This window comes from Plectropomus leopardus, chromosome 3, assembly GCF_026936395.1.
Source record: "Plectropomus leopardus strain MGB_pleo_1.0 chromosome 3, ASM2693639v1, whole genome shotgun sequence".
NCBI lineage: Eukaryota > Metazoa > Chordata > Actinopteri > Perciformes > Serranidae > Plectropomus > Plectropomus leopardus.
This window is the reverse complement of record NC_142178.1, coordinates 24,955,427-24,976,203: the sequence shown is the minus strand read 5'-3', so window position 1 is coordinate 24,976,203 and position 20,777 is coordinate 24,955,427. Positions and strand designations below refer to the sequence as shown.

Sequence of the window (20,777 nt, the reverse complement as noted above, 5' to 3'; positions counted from 1 at the left end):
AATTATACATTTTGTTCAGCAAGAAAATCTTAACAAATGAACACTTTTATGATTTTTGAAGCCTAAATGCAAATGGCTAATGTTAGGCTATAAACAAATTACACTAGGTGATGTGATTTAACGAGGCCAATCCGCAAGTAAGGCGGTAAAGTCGTGTTTGGCTTGATAGCGTTCTGTAGTCTCATTTGGCCACTTGTTAGAAACTGCTTTTTTTATAAACACATAAAAGCTTCAAAGATCACACAAAAGTGGGGTATTTACTGACAAATTTTATTTTAAAGAACAAAACGTGAAAGTCTCTTAAGCTTAACTTTTTTCAGGCATCCAACCAAAATTTTGAAACTCATTTCGGTGTTTTAAGGACTCATTACCGAGGCACTTCTATATAGAGTGACCAGGGTGGTGAGGATACCCGCAAAATGCTGGGGCTCAACCTTCTGCGGTTGTTTGCACGGCAAGCCTGAGCAAGAACGTGCTTTGCCACTCTGGTGTAGCGTTCAAGATTTCTATGTGAAATCTTTTTTTTTTTTTTTAAATATATGACAAGAATAAAAAATAATAACAAAGGAGGAAGATCAGAAACATTGCATGAGCCCATTAATCTACACTTGAACACTTCAGATCCACAGGTGTTCTCCTGTAACACACACAAACCCAACCCCCTTCATCCAGTGCAGCAAGTGAATAAAAAGCATCTGAAGTGAGAGCGGGGGCCTATAAACTGTGAGATCTCTTCCCCTTACTGGCGTTAAGGGTCAGTGTGCATGTTGCTCAGTCACAATGCACTCAAAGCGGAGCCATGGGCGACATTTTTAATATAGCACTAAAGCCTAACATGTCTCCTTATGCTTTTTCACTGCCAGATAGACGCACAGAGAAAAAGAGAAAGCACTGGCAGTGCGCCCCGCACCGATTGTTAAGCCTCTCTCTTGGCCTGCCTTTAATGACGAGAGAGAGTGTGTGTGCGAGGCCAATTACAGCTCCCGTCCTTCAGCAGTCAAACAGAGTAAAACTCCCGCTCTCAGCCCCTGCGGAGAGGAGCCACAATCGACCGGAGCCCCTCGAGTCTCTCGGAGGGACACATGCAGGCGCGCGCTTTGTGTGTACAACTGGACGTCCATCAACAGGGCCATCTCCCCTCATCCCCTGGCTTGCTCCCTTGATTCAGCTGGAGTAAGGAAAATGCATCAAATAAAACAGCCACTTTAATGAATTAGATATTGAGCTGTTCATTAAAAAAAATCTAATTCCCTGAAGTCAGCAGGGGATACACAGTACCAGAGTGTAACCTGGAGATGAACGCGACTTGTTCAGAGGAGTCGTAAAACATGCCGATCTGATGACTTTACTGAATGTTTGCCAGAAACATCTAATGTTGGGGAATTAAGCGACTCGTGTTTGACAAAAAACAATGTTTTTTTTCTGCAACTACGGCAAGGTAGATTCTCTTACTGCCTTACATCCCTCTCTTCTATCACCTTTTCTTCAAATCGCTTCTTGTACTCTCACTTTCTGATGGCAGGAGTTTAAACAAATGAAGTTTCTCTGCGGATGAAAACAAAAGGGCTGGGTGACCTCTCAGCTTTACATAAAAAAAAAATTAGCTGGCAAGAGTGAAAGTATACATCTGTGCCGGCAGATACCTGTTTTTATTGGCTAAGAGGCCAGGTAGTGCTTAAAACCTTTGCGGCAGCCTCTCCCAGCACTGCTGACTACGAGTGTTTCGACTTAAAAGACAAGAAACACACTCCTGCTCCCAAACCAGAGTACATTCATTTCTGATAAAGAAAAATGAAAGCTCTATCACATTCAAATATTCAGCAGTATGTCTACGAAAGACCAGTCAAACAAATGGCAGCACAGTCCGCTGATGAAGGTGGAAACAAAGGATCTTATTTTTTCTCCAGTGGTTTTTTTCTCTGGCAAGCCACCATCAGCCTTCCCCCCCGTTTGATGGAGAGATTTAAGGGAAGCTGTCCTCACTCTCTCCTCCTCCATCTCTGCTTCTCCCTGGATGAATGTGATCTAAACAGCCACATCTCCCTACTGTTTTTTCACAGTGACAGCCTTTCTCATGAATTAAAAGAGGAACCCATTGATTTTCCCATTGCTTAAATTTGCAACTTAATCCCCCAGATATGTCTAGAATGTAGTGCTCTGTCAATAGACAGCACCGCCGCTGACGAAAGGCAGTGCTGATGCTCACTGGAGAGAAGGATGACAAGACAAAGGAGAGGGAGTGAGGCTAGCTTAGTGGTGAGCACGGCGGTTTCTGGCTGTGGGTTCAAATTCTGCATTATGCCATTAAAAAAATGTATGTTTGCTATTAACACTGACTCAGATGAATTACCACAAACATAACACATCATCTAAGTGAGCCACCAGGAGAATAAGAAAGAGGCACAACCAGGCCGTCCTGCAGTTACTTTAGTAGCACACCACATCATCATGTTTATATGGCTAATAAACCAATCACCATCGTACGTCTGTGTAGTGTAACCAGCCATCCAGCTTGGCCTTTCAACGATCAAATATCGTTATATAACGAAAAAGCCTGGAAATAAGTTGTCTGGGACTGAGATGGAAAAAGCACACTTGTCCCCTCTGAGTGAGGGTTTTGAGGAAGTAACAGGATATCACGACCTCTCCCCAGGAGCAAACAAGGCAGAGAGCCCATGCCCTAATTCACAATAAGCGCCGTAATGTTCTCGTCTGACTCCTAATGTAGCCTATAAATCTCTGGTACTCTGCTGTACATCAGTGTAATACTTGGTATTAATAGCCTGATTTGTACATGGGGTGCGGAGCAGCTTATAGGCGGAGTGTTGCTTTTTTATCTCCACATGTACAAGATCATTACTGAGACATGTGAGAAATAAGGATTTCTAGGAAGGCATTTGACAGTTTTCTGAGGAATAACTGGACAGTATATAGTGTATAACACAGGGTGACCCTTACAGATTTCACCCTCCTACACTTCGTCTCTGGTTGTAAACCCTATCCTATAAGCCTCTGGGGTGGTATGGCTCCTTGCCAGTAGCTGTGCTGTTGTTGGCAATGGATTTCCTTTGTGGCCTCAGTACTTGTGTAGGCCATAACATGATACACACAAAGGCCGACAAGAGTACACCAGTGTGCGCGCTCTCACACGCGCGATCGGCACATGCTGCGCACTGTGCACGCACGTCAACACACGTAATTATGCACAAAATCGGTATTCTCACCGCTCATCCAAAGAAGACCCGCAGCCTCGTAGGAAACAAGGAGGGGGGGGGGGAGCACAATGTATCCTTGACAGGGTTCATCTGTTTCCAGTTTGGTGCAGATGCTCAGGTTTTATTGCAGCAGTCTAGTATTTCATGGCAGATTTAGCCAGTGGTTTAGTCCTCCACTCGCTACAGCTCTAATGATGGCACATCTCTTGTAAATTGTGGCACACCAGTGATACAGTTTGTTGCCTGATTCCACCAACTTTTATCATACAGACGGACACAGTTTATGCTCCTCTCACTGCGGTGACAAAAATATCTACTTACTGGCATAATGCACACAGAGTGGAGGGACAAAAAAATCTATTTGCTGGCATAATGCACACAGTGGAGGACATGGAGTTAATGTACAGGTAGTGCTCGGACTAGATAATTGACCTGTTTGTTGTTCAAACTGTCTCGGCAGAGTTGCTGCTGAGGCTGGAACTTCATATAAAAAGGACCACATTTAATGTTCTACTCATTTAGTGGTGAACTCATAATACTTTTCAGCCCTGTGGTCCTTTTGTCAACACAATGGGTTTCTATTTAACCAACATACACTGTTTTTAGCAGAAAAAAACACCACAAGGTTAAAGAGATGTGGCATGAACCAAATAAATGTAAACAGGGTGTTCTAAATTTGAACTTCGGTGAGTGTTGAGTTTGAACTGTGAAAGTTATCATTGCTAATTATCATGTGCGCTTTTCATCATCTTCCTCTGCTTTTACAATAACTGTGTCTGTCTGTTGCTACCTCTGCACTGCTATTCCGAGTGACCAGATGGTGCCACAGTTTAACTTAAATTTGTACACCTGGTGTTATACTTGAATTTCTAATACTGTGATATACAATTAATGTACTTTGAAATAGGGATGAGCAATATATCAGTTATACTGATGTGTCGCGATATGTATAATATGACTATTGCAAAACAGTATAGATTGTCAGTAACAGTATAAATTGTCAAGTCATTCTCAAGTTTTAAGGCAGCACTACAACTTTTAATTTTTTGTTTTGCTAACTGCTAATAGCCAACTGTTGACTATAGCTTGAAGTTAACAAAAAAACAAAACTTTCTGCTCAAGATGAGCCAGGTGCTTCAGTACAAGTGGTTCTGCTTTGATTTATTTTATTATAACAATACTTTATTTAACTTAATTCTTACAGGATTTTAGTATTTTAATGACTTTATTTTCACCGCGGTGAATTTAATTTTATTGTAACTGTACTTTTTACTTGTTTTACTTTATTGTAACAATAGTTTATCTTTACTGTAACAGTAGTTTAACTTTATTGGAACAGTATTTGACTTAATTGTAACAGTACTTAAATTAGCTTAATTCAAGCAGTGCTGTATTTAACTTTATTGGAACTGTGGTTTATTTAGCTTTATTATAATAGTACTTTATTTCACTTCATTACAACAGTACTTTATTTTACTTTATTATTGGAACTATGGTTGTTTTTTTATAAACTTTATTATAACAGTATTTTATTTTACTTTATTGTAACTGTAGTTTATTTAGCTTCATCATAAAAGTACTTTATTTCACTTCATTACAACAGTACTTTATTTAACTTTATTATAAAATTACTTAATGTAACTTTATTGTAGCTGTAGTTTATGTAGTAATTTAGAGTTTTAGTACAAAATATTGTGATGTATATTTCAAGTCATAATAAAGCCTAAAAAAAATCACAATGTTATTTATAGGCAATCTTGCTCAGCCCTACTTAGAAACTACATTTTATAAACATGAATGTCAAATTATACATATAAACTATATAAAATAAAAACTGCCTAATTTAGTTTCCCCAGTGCAAAATTTCAAATCTTTGCAAAAATATAAAATAATTTTGATATTTGTCCCTTAAAAAGCAGAAGGCACCACCCTCATATTGACGGTTCATTGCAAACACAGCTAAGTAAAAAAAAAACATAGATAATGTACTTTCTACACCCTGTCAGGTTCCACACACGCACACATCTATTTTCCCTCTGTGTGTGTCAATGCCAGCAGCGCACACAGGCAATGCCTCTCCGTCTTGAGACACAAGTGTAGCGCTGAGCGTCTCTTAACTGGCTCGTTTAGTCCTGATGGCTTAAATGATTTCATCACTATTAATGACAGGGACCGTGGCTCCCTGCGACGCGTTGCCAGATGCTCGGGGACCGCTGAGCTTCCTGCTCTCATCCTCTCACACCCAGCCGCCTCTCCTCATCCCTCCTTCTGTGCAGTCTAATGATTGTCCTCTACATGCCCCCTACCATCCTATTCTTCCTATTTTCCTCGGCCGCTGCGGCCTCCTATGGAGGCTAAAACACGGTGTAGAGACATAGTGTTGGCACTCACATTGCATGAGTGCAGGGTCAGTGTGCTGCAAGGCTGCAACATTGTTAACAAGTCATCGAACCAGCGAGTAATTGTCATGAAAATCTTCACCAAGTGCTGAGAAGTTCAGTGAAAAGTAAATTTCAAAGAACACACGCAAACACTCTCTCTTGCTCTCTCTTTCTCCTGGCTATCAGGCAAGCCAACAAATCAGCTATCAGCCCAGTTCCCGAGCCACTACGAAGGTCAGAGGTCAGATAAAGAAGGTCAGCTGGCACCGGACCAGACTGCCCTCAGAGGTCTTTCCTCCAAATGGAATCAAAAGCCTTTTGACGGCTGCGAGCTATCGCCACACTGAGTCCCTGCCGTCATTAGCTTCCTCACATAATTGGTGAGTTAATTTTGAGACAGATGCACGGCCTTGTCTTGATGCATTGATGTGATTTTCATTCATTTGGATAATGAAAAGAATTAAGTACCATTTTGGTCTTTCTTTTTCTTCCTTTCACCGTCTCCTCTGTCTTGTTGAGCTCCTGCATTCCAGCTAAGTAATGACATTTTAATTTAAAATGTGTGAGTGCGTCTGTGTGTGCGTGTGTGTGCAGGAAACTACCGCTCTTTGGCAAATTTAAAAAAGCTTTGTCTTTCCTGGCATTGTAACCAATAAGCCTGGTAACATACGGTCAAGTTGCACAACCCAAAAATAAATGAGCCCTCAGAACTAAAAGAAGAAAAGGTCTGCTACACAATCTGAAAGTGTACAGTTTGTGAACTGGAGCATATTACAGTAAAATTAGAAATCACTCCTCCAACATGTGTTTTCACTATGTAAAGTGCAGGTACAGTTTCCCCTTGTAGTTGGCCTTTGGATTTAATACAGTGACTGATTGCTACTTTTAAGGACTGCCAAATGTCATGTCCTGCTTTTTGTTCCACGCAGAAATAACGCGGGAGGTATGATTTTATTTAATCAGTTCCTTTCACCTTAAAAAAAGAGCATTAATTTTAAATTGTCACTTTTTGCGATCAAATACAAGTACACTCTGTCTTGCTGCGAGGCTGGCATGCAAGATTGAATAAAACTGTGGGTGTGTGTTGTCTTGGATATACCGGCATGTGTTTGCGTGTACAAGTCCACACATGTGCGTGTGTGTATGTTGTATTAATTTCCCAGAGCCTAAACCTTCATTGATTCAGTTGCTCTTGTCTTCCCAAGAAACAGGGAGAGGATTATGCCTTTAAAACGAGCTTTCTCATTGCAGATATTAGGTCATTAATTTCACAGGCTTACATATGAAAATATTGACTCTTCCCAGACACCCCACTATATCCTCTGTTCCAGCCGAAGCCTTGCATAAATAAATCTTTTCAAGTATGCAACATTGATACGCCATTGATTTATACGTTTGAGAATCTAATAAATAAGCAAATGTATTGAATTATAGTTTAATTACTAAAGTTCTTGATTGATTTGTATGGGAAGATTTGAGTGTTGTGTGTGCCATATATAGCAGAAAATCCCTCTGTACAAGATCTGTTCATTACCTCAGTGACAAAACTCTTGATTTTGAAATGTTTCTATTTCTAAGCTGTTAGTCAACTGTTTGGAAAAACACAATGGCATTTCAAGGTGATTTCACATCTCCTCCAAAGTGCTTCACTTGCCAAAGCATTTCCTGTCGCCTGTTGTTTTCCTTATGAGTTCCACTGAATGTAATGATGTGTCTCAATGAAATGTGAAAGCGACTGTATGACACAGTTATTCTTCGAATCCATGCTGACTTGTCATTCCCGTAAATTAAATTAATCTGATTCACTGCGTAGACGGGGGAGACCCTGAGGAGCAAGACCCGTCTGTACACTAAAATTATCCGAGTCACACACACCAGACACAAAAGAGGCAAACAGTCTCAGAGTAAGACGCAGAGTCATCCAGTGGGAGCGGGTGGGAGGTGGGCGCAGCTTTATGTCCCCACATAGCGGACGAGGGATGGGCAGGCTTCAGGGAGACAAAAGAGCGGGAAAAGAGGGAGAGAGGAGAGAGCGAGAGAGCAAAGGTTGTCGCAGACTAGTCACAGCACAGGAGGAGGCGAAGGGGAGAGGTAGAGGGGAGGGTACGTTCCAACCTCTCACATCTGTTATTCGTTTGTCCCGAGCTGGGAAGAAAATAGCAGGAAGCGTTCTGGTGGTGGCGGAAGATGAAAAGACAAGAAGATTGAATAAAAAAACATGTGTCGCACATGCACTGCGGCTGATTGGATGTGTCCCATGGATTATCCCCGGGAGGTGCTGCCAGCTCGGAAAACACACGGTGGCCGCGTGCGTACACACACATAAGTGAGGAGAAGATTCCTCTCACTCATAAAGCAGCTTGGCATACACACCCTTCCTCTGTCTACACAGCATAGATCTACGCCTGTGGCCTCGACACACTGGTGTCTAACCAAACCTCCCAGTTTTGTTTTGGCCATCATTACACTTACCGCTGCTTCAGCTCCCATTACACATCAACTCACATCTGGGCTTCTGTGCTAAAACACGCTTTACTCAAAAAGCAAAAGCTTGTATCATTTGTCAGACTAAGTGGCAGTCTTTTGCTTTGTTCATTACAGACACACCAGGTGTGTACAACAGATGCAAAAATAGAAACAGATGCAACAGTCATCGAAAACGCGACATGACAATGCCAAGTGGCGGCCATTAAAAGCTCGTCACTCGCCCACACGGTGGGACCTCCCATCGCTAACGAGCTGAAATGTGGCGGGACACAGACAGGTAGAAGTACTGCCTCCACAATTATGCAAAGTGCACGAGTCTGCATATGTACGCACATGCATGTGTTTGTGTGTGTGTGTGCAGATTTGTGAGTGTGCACGTGTGCCGTGCCACTTAGGGCCCATCCCACAGCTCATTAACAGTAATAAGTGACTGCCGCCACTTCTTTTTTGTCAGTGGGGATGCAAGCCAATCAATAGGGTCATTTCACATCATAACGGCTTACCAGAGCACATTATGGCACTTGTTCATGGCTGGGAATGGCTGCCATTAGTGGCATAGCCAGATTAGATAAGGGCTGGGCGGGTGAAGGGCGGGAGGGAGGGGGGGGCAGATGGAGAGAGAATTAAAGAGGAGGAAGGAGGGAGGTGGATCAATATATGGATAGTTATGGAGATAACATCACAATAGGGTGTCTGGGAAAGATAGCATATAACAGACTCCTGATTTTTTTTTCCATGTGGGAATGAGGTAAAGATGTGTGTGTGTGTGTATGTGTGTGTGTGTGTGTGTGTGTGTGTGTGAGAGGAAGTGGAAGGTGTGTGTTTGCTCAGGCCTTGATGTGTATGAGGACTTGTCTATGAATGAGTCCATTGAGTGTGTGTGTGTGTGTACAAATTTGAGCATGTGTTATGAGAGTATGAATTACAGCGATCTACTCACAAATCTGCACCTCGCTCAGTGTGTGTGTGTGTGTGTGTGTGTGTGTGTGTGTGTGTGTGTGTGTGTGTGTGTGTGTGTGTGTGTCTGGGGGCAGCGGAGGTGTGTTTGTGCGTGCTTTACTTTGGCATATGCGTGTGCAATCCTGTTTAATTACAGATCAGGCTTTGAGGCAGAGGCAAACAGTGCTATAATTACAGGAAACACCTTCTTTAATATTTTATGGAAATCTACCCTGTGTGTGTGTGTGTGTGTGTGTGTGTGTGTGTGTGTGTGTGTGTGTGTGTGTTGCACGTATTTATTCAGCGTGAGAGAGAGGAACAGAAGAAGAAAATCAGGAGAGAGAGAGAGATATGTATATGAACGTTTGCTCTGAATGACTTGAGCTTCTTGCGCCCTTCCTGTCATCCCTCCTTTACTCTTCACAGTCTCTCATTTCAGATTTGTGTTTCCAAATGGCTTCGCTAAACGCCCCTTTTTCCCCACTTTTGAACTGCTTTCCTCTCAAATATTTATACTCCCTTTTACAGGGCCAAGAGACAGAGGGGTGAAGAAAGAGGGAAGAGACTTAGATCTATCTATTAAAGATGAGCAACATCTCAAATGCATAAAGAGGGGTGATGAACACACTTTGCTCAGGGAAGGCAAGGTGTAAGCCATGGCTTAATGCTTAATGACACACTGTGAAGAGGGTTTACTTTCTGATTTACTACAAAAGAGTGGGAGCGAGGATAACAGGATATGTTTTGAAAGAGGAAAAAAACATTGGGTGGGAGTAATAGAGCAAACAAAAAAGATAATACTGTTTACTTTGTAGAGATTTTAAATTAGTTCTGCATCTCTTTTACTGCATATCCTATCCTCGGCTGTCTATTATATTTTCTAGTCCCTCCAAAATAAAATGAAAAATGTGAATGAGAAGCCCCTGGAGACAACAGCTGGAAGCATGTATATCACAACCGCAAAAATATGTGCAATTGAGTTGATGCTAATTTATTTATTTGTATGCTTTTTTTCTTTTTTTTTTTTTTTTGAAGAGGCCAGGCAGAGGCCAAGCTGAGCACATGTTCCTCCTTAGCCTGCAGTGACACAATTGTACACATACACAATGGCAATATGCTAACACTAACACTAAGCCAGTGCCCCCTACAGTGCCTGACACACTGGGGGAGTGGGAGCAGGCTTTGCTGGTAGCATGCTTTACTACTCTTTGATATGCACCAGTCATTAAAAATAGATGGCGAGCAATCATTACAGGCATCGGAATTAATCTAATTAGCCTAGCGCACTAGGCCTCTCTGGTATGGGGAGGGGGGGCATTCTGCAAACAGAGCCACCCGCCCGCAAATACAGTGTAAGCAGAGAGGGCTAGGACGCTACGGGGCTGTGGTAGAGGAGAGGGGTGGGGGGGATAATCCGCCTTGACTTATTAATACGCGCAAACAAGATTTAGCTCCTCAAAGCAAACAAATGAAGCAAGTGCTAAGAGGGAACGGGGGGCGAAAAAGGGAGGGAGCAACAGAGAGGGACATGGAGAGAGAGTGCAACATCGAGCGGGAGCAAGGGGAGATAAATTATTTAAGCCTGCATGGACCGTGCGGAGAGCTGCAGCTAGCAGTGGTAAAAATGGACTTAAGGCCAGAAAAATGTGTGCTCTCCAATCCACGGTTGCACCCTGGTAAACAAATTTGTTTTTTTTCAGTGATGCACTTTATAGAGATCTTACTGTATATGAGACACGCTTCAGCAAGTCGCAACATGGATCATAATTTGCTGACTGGTGATCTCCACTCAAACACCACCAGCATACAAATGCACATTGCTTTCTCACTTAAATAGATCACTATAAGGGTCATTGTGGACAGACATCAGTCCTTTATTGACTCTATAGCCGATGGGGTGCTTAGCCCATGACCCTTCTTGACCCCGTCACGGTCAATGACTGCTGCAAGGGGGTATGGGTAATGGGCACTAAGGAGTGGAAAGCAGCCCCTCTTTTTTTACATAAGGCTAATAACAGACAGGACGCAGGTTCAGCTAAGCCAGGGCGGGCCCACACCACCATGATTAAACATAAACATAACTACTTGCACAACTTCTGGGATCTTCTACTGCTTTTTTGTTTGCGTAAAGAAGTTCCTAGGAGGCATTCAGACCAAAAAATGGCAAATTGTTTAAAAAAAAGGAAAATCACTGTATTGGTGTGGACGTGTTGCGATGGGTACTGGTGAGAAAATTAAATACAATCCAGGAAATCAAGTTTGACTTTGGGGGCTGATCACAGTGACAATTGTACCATCTGCTGTTGCAACAGCTGACAATAACTGATTGGCCACATAGGATAGTGTGTTGCTGTTGTTGAAATAAATGAGAAGGATGCATTTTTGACATGGTGCATGTGTTGATCTGAACACAGTCTTACTTAAAAACTGCTTGGGTAGTTGAGCTGCTGATTCCCATTAATTAAATTTCTGATAATTACCACTCTCTCCTAACCTACTTACATTTTATTCCTAGCCTTTTACTATTAAAGAAGTATTTCACACATATAAAGAGGATCCTTACATAAAACTAGGCTGTCTATGCAGCAGAAAGACACAAATGCTAATAAATAATAGAATAAAAATAATAAAAATGCTGCTAAATGACCAGAGAAAAGGAGCTCCCGCTGGTGGATGATTTAACACAACCTCATCTGTTTGATACAATTGTGGCCTTCTGGTAACAATCTTTTTTGTGTTAAAGCCATACAGTAAAACACAAAACATGCTTCTGAAAACATTTGAGGCAAGAAATATGCAACTCAGTAACAGAATCTGAGTTTATATTTGATCTGTGCTGCTTGGTTTTACCGTTTGATCTGTTTTTTTCGGCCTCTGTTTTTACTATACAGGAAGCACGTAGTGCCCACTTGCTGTTTAACAAACTCTCGCTATTACAGCTAAACAGGACACTAAAATATGTGACTGAAAACATTTTAGGAAAGACATATGCATAGTAACATTATCTTGTGACACTATCTTGTTTTATCATTTGATCAGATTTCAGTCCGTGTCTTGATCCAGCTGTACTCTTTGTGTCCTTACTGGCAGCAGGAGTGGCTACAAGTGCAAAAATGTAGAGGTACAGCATGTAGTCCAAGCATGTTTACTACAGTTCATTTACACTTACTACTCACATTGATACAAAGCTGGTTGAAATTTGGCAGAATTTCCCTTTAAACAGCAAAGTAAAAATCTGTCAATATTTATTCTTACTCATTAGTCCGTTGGACAGGACAGGCAGAGGTGGCAGCAGTGGGTATGCACTCTGGCTCAACACAGTGCCAAACTCTCCGCTCTCAGTGGGTTTGTTGGCCATTCTTTCATCCCAGCTTCTCTAATGCTAGCAGACGGTCATTACCATCTCTTTGATAGTAGGGGTCCCAGCTGTGTTCAGGGGTCTAATACCCCTCAACCTCTGTCCCAGTGTACCCCTCCCTCCCTCCTTTCCCTCCATCCATCCCTCCGTCACTCCCTCACAGCAGCACAGTCTGGAGGTGCATCTGAATAAAACCCACAGGAGACAGGCGGGGAGGGAGGGAAGGAAAGAGAGGGGGAAGAAGAGAGAGCTAATACCAAATCTCAGATGACCAAACCAAACGAAAGTCTATCAAAAGCCAGCTCAGCAAACACAACTGCCATACTGATGAGGAGGGAGCAAAGCAGGGAGGGAACGTGGCGAGGACGGAGGACCAAAGCTTAGTTTACACATCACTTCAGGGAGAACTGTGTCTTTGCAGCTGCAGTATGAGTCATTATCTTCAAAACATCTTCATCCATATCTTAAAATGAAATAGTTAACACATGCAAGTGGCGACAGGCACTGTATGTGGTGTGTGAAATCAAGTGCTGTTTTATTGGTCAAAACCTGCATTTGAGGACACAGACAAATTTTTTTAAAAACATCTACTGGCCTTGTACCTGCTCACACAGCAGATAAATCCCAAAGATAAATCTATTATATACCTGTTATACCAAATACCTTAAATACTGCTAAGAAGGCATGTAAAAAAAATCACATATACACATAAGGAACATCTGGAAGATTTAATTTAGCCTTACTGTGATTGATTTTTATAAGTGAGACATGGGCTCTGTGTGCAGTTGTGTGCAAGGAAATAAAAACATTTAGGGGACATAAAACAAAGAAGGGGCAAGACAGAGACAAAGACAGAGGGAGAGAGTCACATCTATCTGTTTATGTTTGAATAGATGGTATCACAGAGCGGTCAAGTGTAGTATATTTTTCAAAATGAAAGCCCTTTTTGCTGTCGTCATTATTTATGGTGCTGTGCTAACACGCACACACACAGAAATGGAAAGAGAATTAAGAGACCTGTAGGTGAACTGTAACTGTAGGTGCCATGCGGAAAGACACAAGCCAGAGAAAAACCGAGAGACAATTTCACCAGCACCTCGCTCGCACGAAGGACATAATAGCGCTGAAAGCAAAACGACTCAATGAAACAGGAAAAGTGTATTTCTTGGAATCCACTTACACTCAAATTACAGTGACATTCTTGGCAGAGCTCGCGGCAACAGGGGTAATACAACGGACTGAAAAGAACTTTTGGGACACTTATCAGTGCTATGACACGAAGGACCGAACTATTAACATGCAAAAGGGAAAAATTGCAGGAAGGAATCAAATCAACCAAAGAATAGAGAAAATAGGGCATGTTTTCTTGGCAGCGTTTAAACCCAAATTCTTGTTTTTTTTTTCTTTCTTCCTCTCCCTCCTACCCTCCGTCACCAGGTTAAGTTACAGACATGAGGCGAAGGAATGAGGGAGGCAGAGTGGTAACATACGGTACCATGAAGAGCGAGACGCCGGCCCTCCCTGACATGCCGTGCGCCGAGAGAGAACCCCTCCCTGGCCCCCACAGGCAAGCACACATACACACACACAGTATTTGGACAGCATATGTACTGTACATATACAGAGCAATCTTCCAAATGCAAGCAGATGATATGATTGTGTTCTCTTGAGTGTACACACACACACACACACACACACAGTCTTTGCTTAACACCCCACTTGCTTCACTTCCTCCCTCCCTCTGCAGCTCACTCTGCATGTGTCCTGTCATATCTCCTTCAGCCCATAATTGTCCCAACTTATGGTGCGTCTTCCTGCAAGCCACAGTTTAGGGGAAGTGAAATCCTTCTAAGTGACTGTCACAATGCATCAGCCTCAGGCGAGGGACGCACGCCTGCTCGCTCACTCCCCCTCCCTTCCTCTCTCTCTCCTCCTTCCTTCAGTCCCTCGGCTGCGTCCCCCCATCCCCGCTCACTATCCCTCACTTTAAGTGTTTTTCTTGCTGAGATGCTCCACTTGTGCCTTCACTCCGTTTCTCCCCGTCACTCTGTCTCTCGCCCAACACACTCCCTCTTTCCTGCTTTCTTTCTCTCTGTCCCCTCCCTGCATTTAACCTGAAGGGAGAGCTGTAGTCACAACATCACACTACCATCAGGCCCTGACTGTGACCTGCTCTCCTCTCAATCCTTGTTCCCCTGACTGAAAAAGCTCAAAGGTTGAGTTTGCTTCTACTTCCCATTTCCTTGGAAGGGATGGTCACTCCTTGACACACTTTAACACAAGAACGCACACACACACCAAGAGAGGAGCTAAAGGAAATGAGTGTGTGTCCTCTGGACAGCCAGCGTGACCTTTTGTTGTGACCCTGGCATGTCACAACCCTGTGATGCATGTGTCACTTCTTCTCTGCCTCTGACCTTGGTGCTCACGTCTCTGTCACCCTGGCAGTGTAGACACACACACCCTTGTTTCTCTTGTTGCGCCTCACTACACACAAAAACAATGACTGCTCTTTCCTGTCAACCAAATACTTCCTATTTCTCGTTGTTTTTTTTGGAGGCCACTGTATTAGATATGTGGACTATGGCTGCAATTAAGAGTTATTTCTATAATTGATTAATTATATGTCTGTAAAATGTCTTATTTTTTCCAACCAACCATCCAAAACCCAAAGATACCGTGACACCAAGTCTACGCAGAGACTTTCTTTGGCAATTTTCCTTAAAAAATGAATTAAGCAATAAACCCGTCATCAAAATAGTTGCAGAGTCATTTTCTACTAACCGTTTTAGCTCTAACATGGACACAATAGACTCCAAAAATAACAAAAAAAAGAATACTAAGATGCAATAAAAAAAAAAATCCTTCAGATGTCACTTTGACTGTAGCACAAAGGGGCCTGACTTAATCAAGCAAACACAAGAAAGCAAACAGCTAAAAAACAGCTATGTGGTTTAAACTAGCGAGGAGATATGTGCTTATTTTGGGCCATGATTATGTGTGTGTGTGTGTGTGTGTGTGTGTGTGTGTGTGTGTGTGTACTGTATGTGTGTTTAGGTGCTTTTTCCTCTAAGGTGTTTTTCTATTAGCCCTGTCAGGGGTTGGGATCGGTGCTTTATTGAGCATTTTATTGGCACTGTGGACAGATTGGTCGCCCATCAACCTTTCATCGACCAATCATGTGCAGTGAGGGGAGGGACCTGGGAGGTCTGGCAGAGTCGGACACTCGGCAGGGGAGGAGGGTGGGGGAGTCGGGTGGTCACTCACTCATCACTTGGATGCAGTCCGGCACTCAGTGTGTGCGTATGTCTGCGTGTGTGTGAGACGAGAAAAGGGTCAGTCACTGGTCACCAGATGGTAACTGTTTGGGCTGGACCACAGTGAGCAAGAACGAGGGGGACAGTCTCTTTCTCTCGCTCTCTCTCTCCCTTCCACACGCACTCACACATACAACAAACCATGAGAGTGATGGGTGATAATGGAGCAGACACTAACAAATCTGCACCTCTTGGCTTGGGGCCTTGACGCAGACTCAGAAAGCCAGACAGTCTGTCCAACTCATAAGCCCAAGTACAACACACTACTACATACTCAGCAGACAGAGGGACCAGTGACCCTTGCTGTACACCGCTCAGTTTCCAGAAGCACTCATTTGTTGTTAAATGACATTTACACCAGTGGAATTCACTGCGGTTAGCTCGTAGATGTATAAGCCATTGCTTTGCGCTGCAGGAGTCGGGTGAGTTTTAAATACAGCTAGCTGAGCGGGACCTTGTCACTGTGTGTGGCCTTACAATGTGCAGGCTACTGCTGCTCTGGATATTAGTTCTTCTGTATGTCTGGCTATTAAATACCAATCCACAGCCACACACACACACATACCACTTCCCTTCCAGTCTCAAAGTCAGGGACATAACAGTTTTGGCTGGCAGTATTGTGTGGGCCACAAGAAGAAGGAGAGAAAAACCAACTGTTCTTTTTAGGTGAAACCTTCCAGCTGGAGACAGAAGAGGGGGAAAATAGAATCAGGCATTTGCCAGGACAACCAAGGAGAGCAAAGCTGCTTGAAGGAACACTTGTGACCGAGAAAAAAGGTGTGTTGTAAAGGAGCGGGTCAATCATACAGAGAGAGGAGACGAGAGAGAGTAAAAATCAGCCTTTGAGAAGAGCGAAGCAACAAGGAGGGGAGCGACAGAGTGCGAGGAAGAGAAGTTAAGAGAGTGAAATTGTAAAATACAGAAAAAAAAGGAAAGAAAGAAAGTAGAGAAGCGCCAGCAGCTGGACTTCTCCTGCTAATTCAGCACTTTAACAAATCAATGCCACTTGAGGAGTACAATCCGCACCCTGAGCTCAGCTAGACGCATCACTGAGACTGTAGGCGTGTTTGTGTGTGTGTGCGCCTGGAGGGTTGATGATGTTGGTGTGGGGTCGTCCACAGTAGTCCACATTAAGGTCCAGTAATGTGTTAATTTATAACTCTATCACCCCAGACGCCTGCATTATCCATCTGTGTCACATGCTAGGCCTACTATATCTATCATCCAGAGGGGAAAAATGGCTAGTCCAGAGAGATTAAGCCACCGGTCGCACAATTTCTCCTTTTTTTTTCTCCACCTTCTTTCTTTTGCCTTTAGCCTTATCTCTTGCATCCTTCCACACCCCCTCTCCGATTATCCTCAGCTCCCCAGGTCAGGGTGATCAATTAGGGCTTGACAGACCTCTCAGTCCTGGCTGACCACTGGAGCTCTGCAGGCCCCGCAGACATGACTATCTACCCAGAGACGGAGCACTTACACTGGGCTTTAACACCCTCTCTCTCCCCTGGCCCTGGAGGCCTGTAGGGATGGCTGTTTGGATATCAGTGATCAGAGATTGAATTACACTTTGTCGTGACCTTTTGTGAACTCAAAGCGTGTCATCACTTACAGCAGATTGACAAATCGGATTGTTATAATAGAGAATAAAAATGTGTGTGAGCGCAAAGAGGACAAAAAAATTGGCTATTTGAAAAGACCCTTGACGCATATAAGTCAGTGACACATAACCCAGTCTGTCATAACACTGCAGGAGCCGTAATTTTACAGGTTTCCACCTCTACTTCTGGGCAATAATGTTGAAATTTCCATAAAATATTAGGTAGCAAGAAAGTATACTTTTTCTCCCATTGACGCAATGTATTAGGGTTGTCAAAACATGCAAACAACATACTGTATTTCTTGAGTAAACATGGCTCTGCGTGCGTGTGAGCGTGTCAGTTTGTGTTTGTGCGAGTGGCTCATGCTCTCTTTGTCAGGAGCAGCAGGCACTAATAACACACAGGGGGAAATGATCAATACTCACACTCTCTATTCAATTTCACAGCATCACTACTATCACCGGACACACACACACAAACACACCGGCACACATGTTGACGTAAAACGCACCGACGTGAATGCAAAACAAAGAGCCTTTGACTAACAGATGTAGCCAGAGGGCTGGCGAAAGCAGGAGAATTGGCTTCGGTGTGAATGCGAGCAACGCATTAATATTTATTTTGTTAGAAATGCTCCCCTCTATCCTGAGAGAGAGGTAGTGAACATGAGACACAGAGGCTGAATGAGGGGTGAGGTAGAGGGAGGGGACTGATAGGAAAGACAAGCACCTTTAAAGAGTGCAACAGTCATCACGAGAGGAGAAAGGGAATCTGCCCATTAAGACTAAGTGGATGTCTATTAGATCATGGAGGTAAGGAGGTGGGCATTTACCATCAGTCCAACTCACAAACAACCTTGTCTGCCCCTGGATCATGCCACAACTGTGAGTGTAACACAGGGCCGTCGCGTTGACATCATTTAAAGTTTCTCATAAACTTAATAGACCTGTTTTTTTTTTTTAAATAAAAGACTCTCCAAACTCTACAGGAAATGTACTCATTCTCTATTTAAAACTATTTACTCTGCGAGCCAGGGACGTCACCTCTGTGAAAAGGAAGGCAATTAAAAGACTATCAAAGTCACCGCCCAGTCCTGTGAGATCAAACAAACCCTGTGCCCTCTTTCTCTCCCTGTCTGTCCCCTTCGCTCTCCCCCACCCGTCTTCCCCAGTGTAAAACCCCCCATTCTTATCACTGCGGTACAGTTAATCCTCCCTCTCTCCTCCTCCTACCATCGTGGCGTCCCTCAGGGGGGTACGCGAGAGGCTAAAAGGAGGGAGCACATTTGCCACTTGCCTGCGACACATAATACGGAGCAAGGCAATCAACTTTGGCTTGACATGTATTTGCTCATCTCTGGGACACACACACGCACCCCCCCCCCAACCTCCAACACTGCTAGGAAATTGAAGGGTGAGGGTGGGGGTTGGAGGGAGGGGGAGCCTAAATTAACACTTGACATTCAATACGGTCAGGTCCTTAATTGGCCGGGGCCTTCCTGAGAAGGCAATTTTCTATTCCCCAAACTGCCCCCGCACTGCGCCATGTGCCAGTGTCATCTGTGTATGTACGTGTGTGTGTGTGTGTGTGTGTGTGTGCGTGTGTGCGTGTGTGTGTGAGGAAGAGAGAAATTGCATCTGTGTGTAAGTATGTGCCAGAGAAAAACTGAGACAATGAGTGTATGCATATATCTGCATGTGGCTGTGTGTGTGTGTGTGTGTGTTTGAGCCCGGGCCCTGTCCTGAGAGAGGCCCTCTGGTCCCTTCCCTCTCTCTAATGAGGCTGGATGAATTAGCGCTACGTGACATGATTTGAACAGTGGTGGCCCCCTCCTCCTCCTCGCTCCCTCCCTCCTCTTTGTCCTTCTCCCCTCCTCATCCCCTTCTCTTTTTTCCCCCTTAAAGCAGTGACAGGCATCTGGTGGCCGAAAAAATGCCAGGAGCTACCCCGCGGCTCTCGCCTTTGTGCGTGCTGCTGCTGCTGCTGCTTTATACCACGCATACACACACCTAGACCTAGCACACACACACACACAATGAAACACTTTCTCCCGTTCCTTTTCCGCACGCAGACTCACTTGCACTTCCCCGCGGATCCAGTTACAGTTGATGTTATTACAGCTTTCAACCTGAGAGGTATTAGGCTTCCTTTAACAGATCTGACAGCATTTACAACACAGGCAAGTCGACGCCTCTAATCGCCTCTGTGACTTCAGCCTATTACCAATTGATCTCATAGAGAGCCTCCTCCTCACCTTCTGACTGATGCACAAGCTGCCGGCTCCTTTTCCTCGTCTTTGTCATAATGCGCTCTCTTTCTTTGCTGCTACATCCTGTAAACTTGACTGCTCTGTAACTGCTCTCATTTCACCTTTATACTGCAATGAATCTCACAGCCGTTTATTTATGATATATTTTTGTTATTTATGCTATTGTACAATGCTATATGCTACATTGATTGAGCTCAAAGGATCACCTTTGCCCTCATGAGGCCCCGTTTTAGCAGATCAAGATGCTAAATTTATCAGCTTTATGATCGTGCAGAAAAATAGCAGTAAATCTGAATCCCTTGTTGGCACCCTTTTACAAATCTAAACTGATCAACAAGCTGTGAAGTAATGGCCTGGATTAAAGTAACAAAAGCTCCAGATTTTTTGTTTGTTGTTTTGTTTTTAGGAGGAAACATATCAAACGGATTAAGCGCCATAAAATATTAAATACGAGTCAGAGTCACACACATCATGCAGCGAATGGTGCTCCAACAAAGCACTTATCGCTGAGTGCGTTTCCTGACAATGGAATAGGCAGCTCAGGCCATTTACAGGGAAAACATCAACACAGAGAAAGCAAGTACATACATGTGTGTGACTGCACGCAGATGTGTGTGTGTGTCTGTGTGTGTGTGTGTGTGTGTGTGTGTGTGTGTGTCAACAACACAAAATCTCTTAAGACACACTGAAAAACAGCTTTTTTTCTTTACAAGAATTCTCACTTTGTCCTGTTCTAAAAGACTAAAGCTGTCACTTCAGTGAATGCCACAAGAGGTGAACAGCCAACTATGTGCCAGAGGTCCTGCATGGTGGCCTCCCACCCCTGGCCGGTTGCCGTGGCTACAGGGTCAGACCAATTGATGTTTATCACAGAAGCCTAATTAGATCATTTGTGACTTAATTGACTTTATAGATTGTTAGAAAGTGAAGCGCAAAGCCGCTCAATATGTGATCGGCTCACATGCAGATGTTCAGTTCAGCAGTGTGAACAGGTACACACAGTGACAACACACACATAGTGCCTCTCCCATCCAGCCCACACACACACTGTGGTATTTCATTGCACTCACACAACACATCCTCACAAAAACAAAAAGCCACCCAGAGTCTCAGTTTGCCAGAAAAACACGAGCTGTGGGATGCCAAGGCAGCTGCATTTAACAGTGGCCATTAAATGTTATTAATCCAACAGCGCAAACATCTTTACAAAGTC

General features: G+C 43.6%; 1 protein-coding gene and 1 long non-coding RNA gene across 5 annotated transcripts in view; one reads left to right on the top strand and one right to left on the bottom strand.

Annotated features, from left to right (window-relative positions):
* The window catches only part of LOC148189997 (uncharacterized), a 102,825-nt gene extending 87,421 nt beyond the window's left edge, over positions 1–15,404 (top strand). Inside the window, exon 3 of the long non-coding RNA XR_015776275.1 lies at positions 13,818–15,404. This is a non-coding gene — a long non-coding RNA (uncharacterized LOC148189997). The remainder of the gene's footprint in view (positions 1–13,817) is intronic.
* bnc2 (basonuclin zinc finger protein 2) overlaps positions 1–20,777 on the bottom strand; it is a 189,125-nt gene that overhangs the window by 72,731 nt on the left and 95,617 nt on the right. The window lies entirely within an intron of this gene.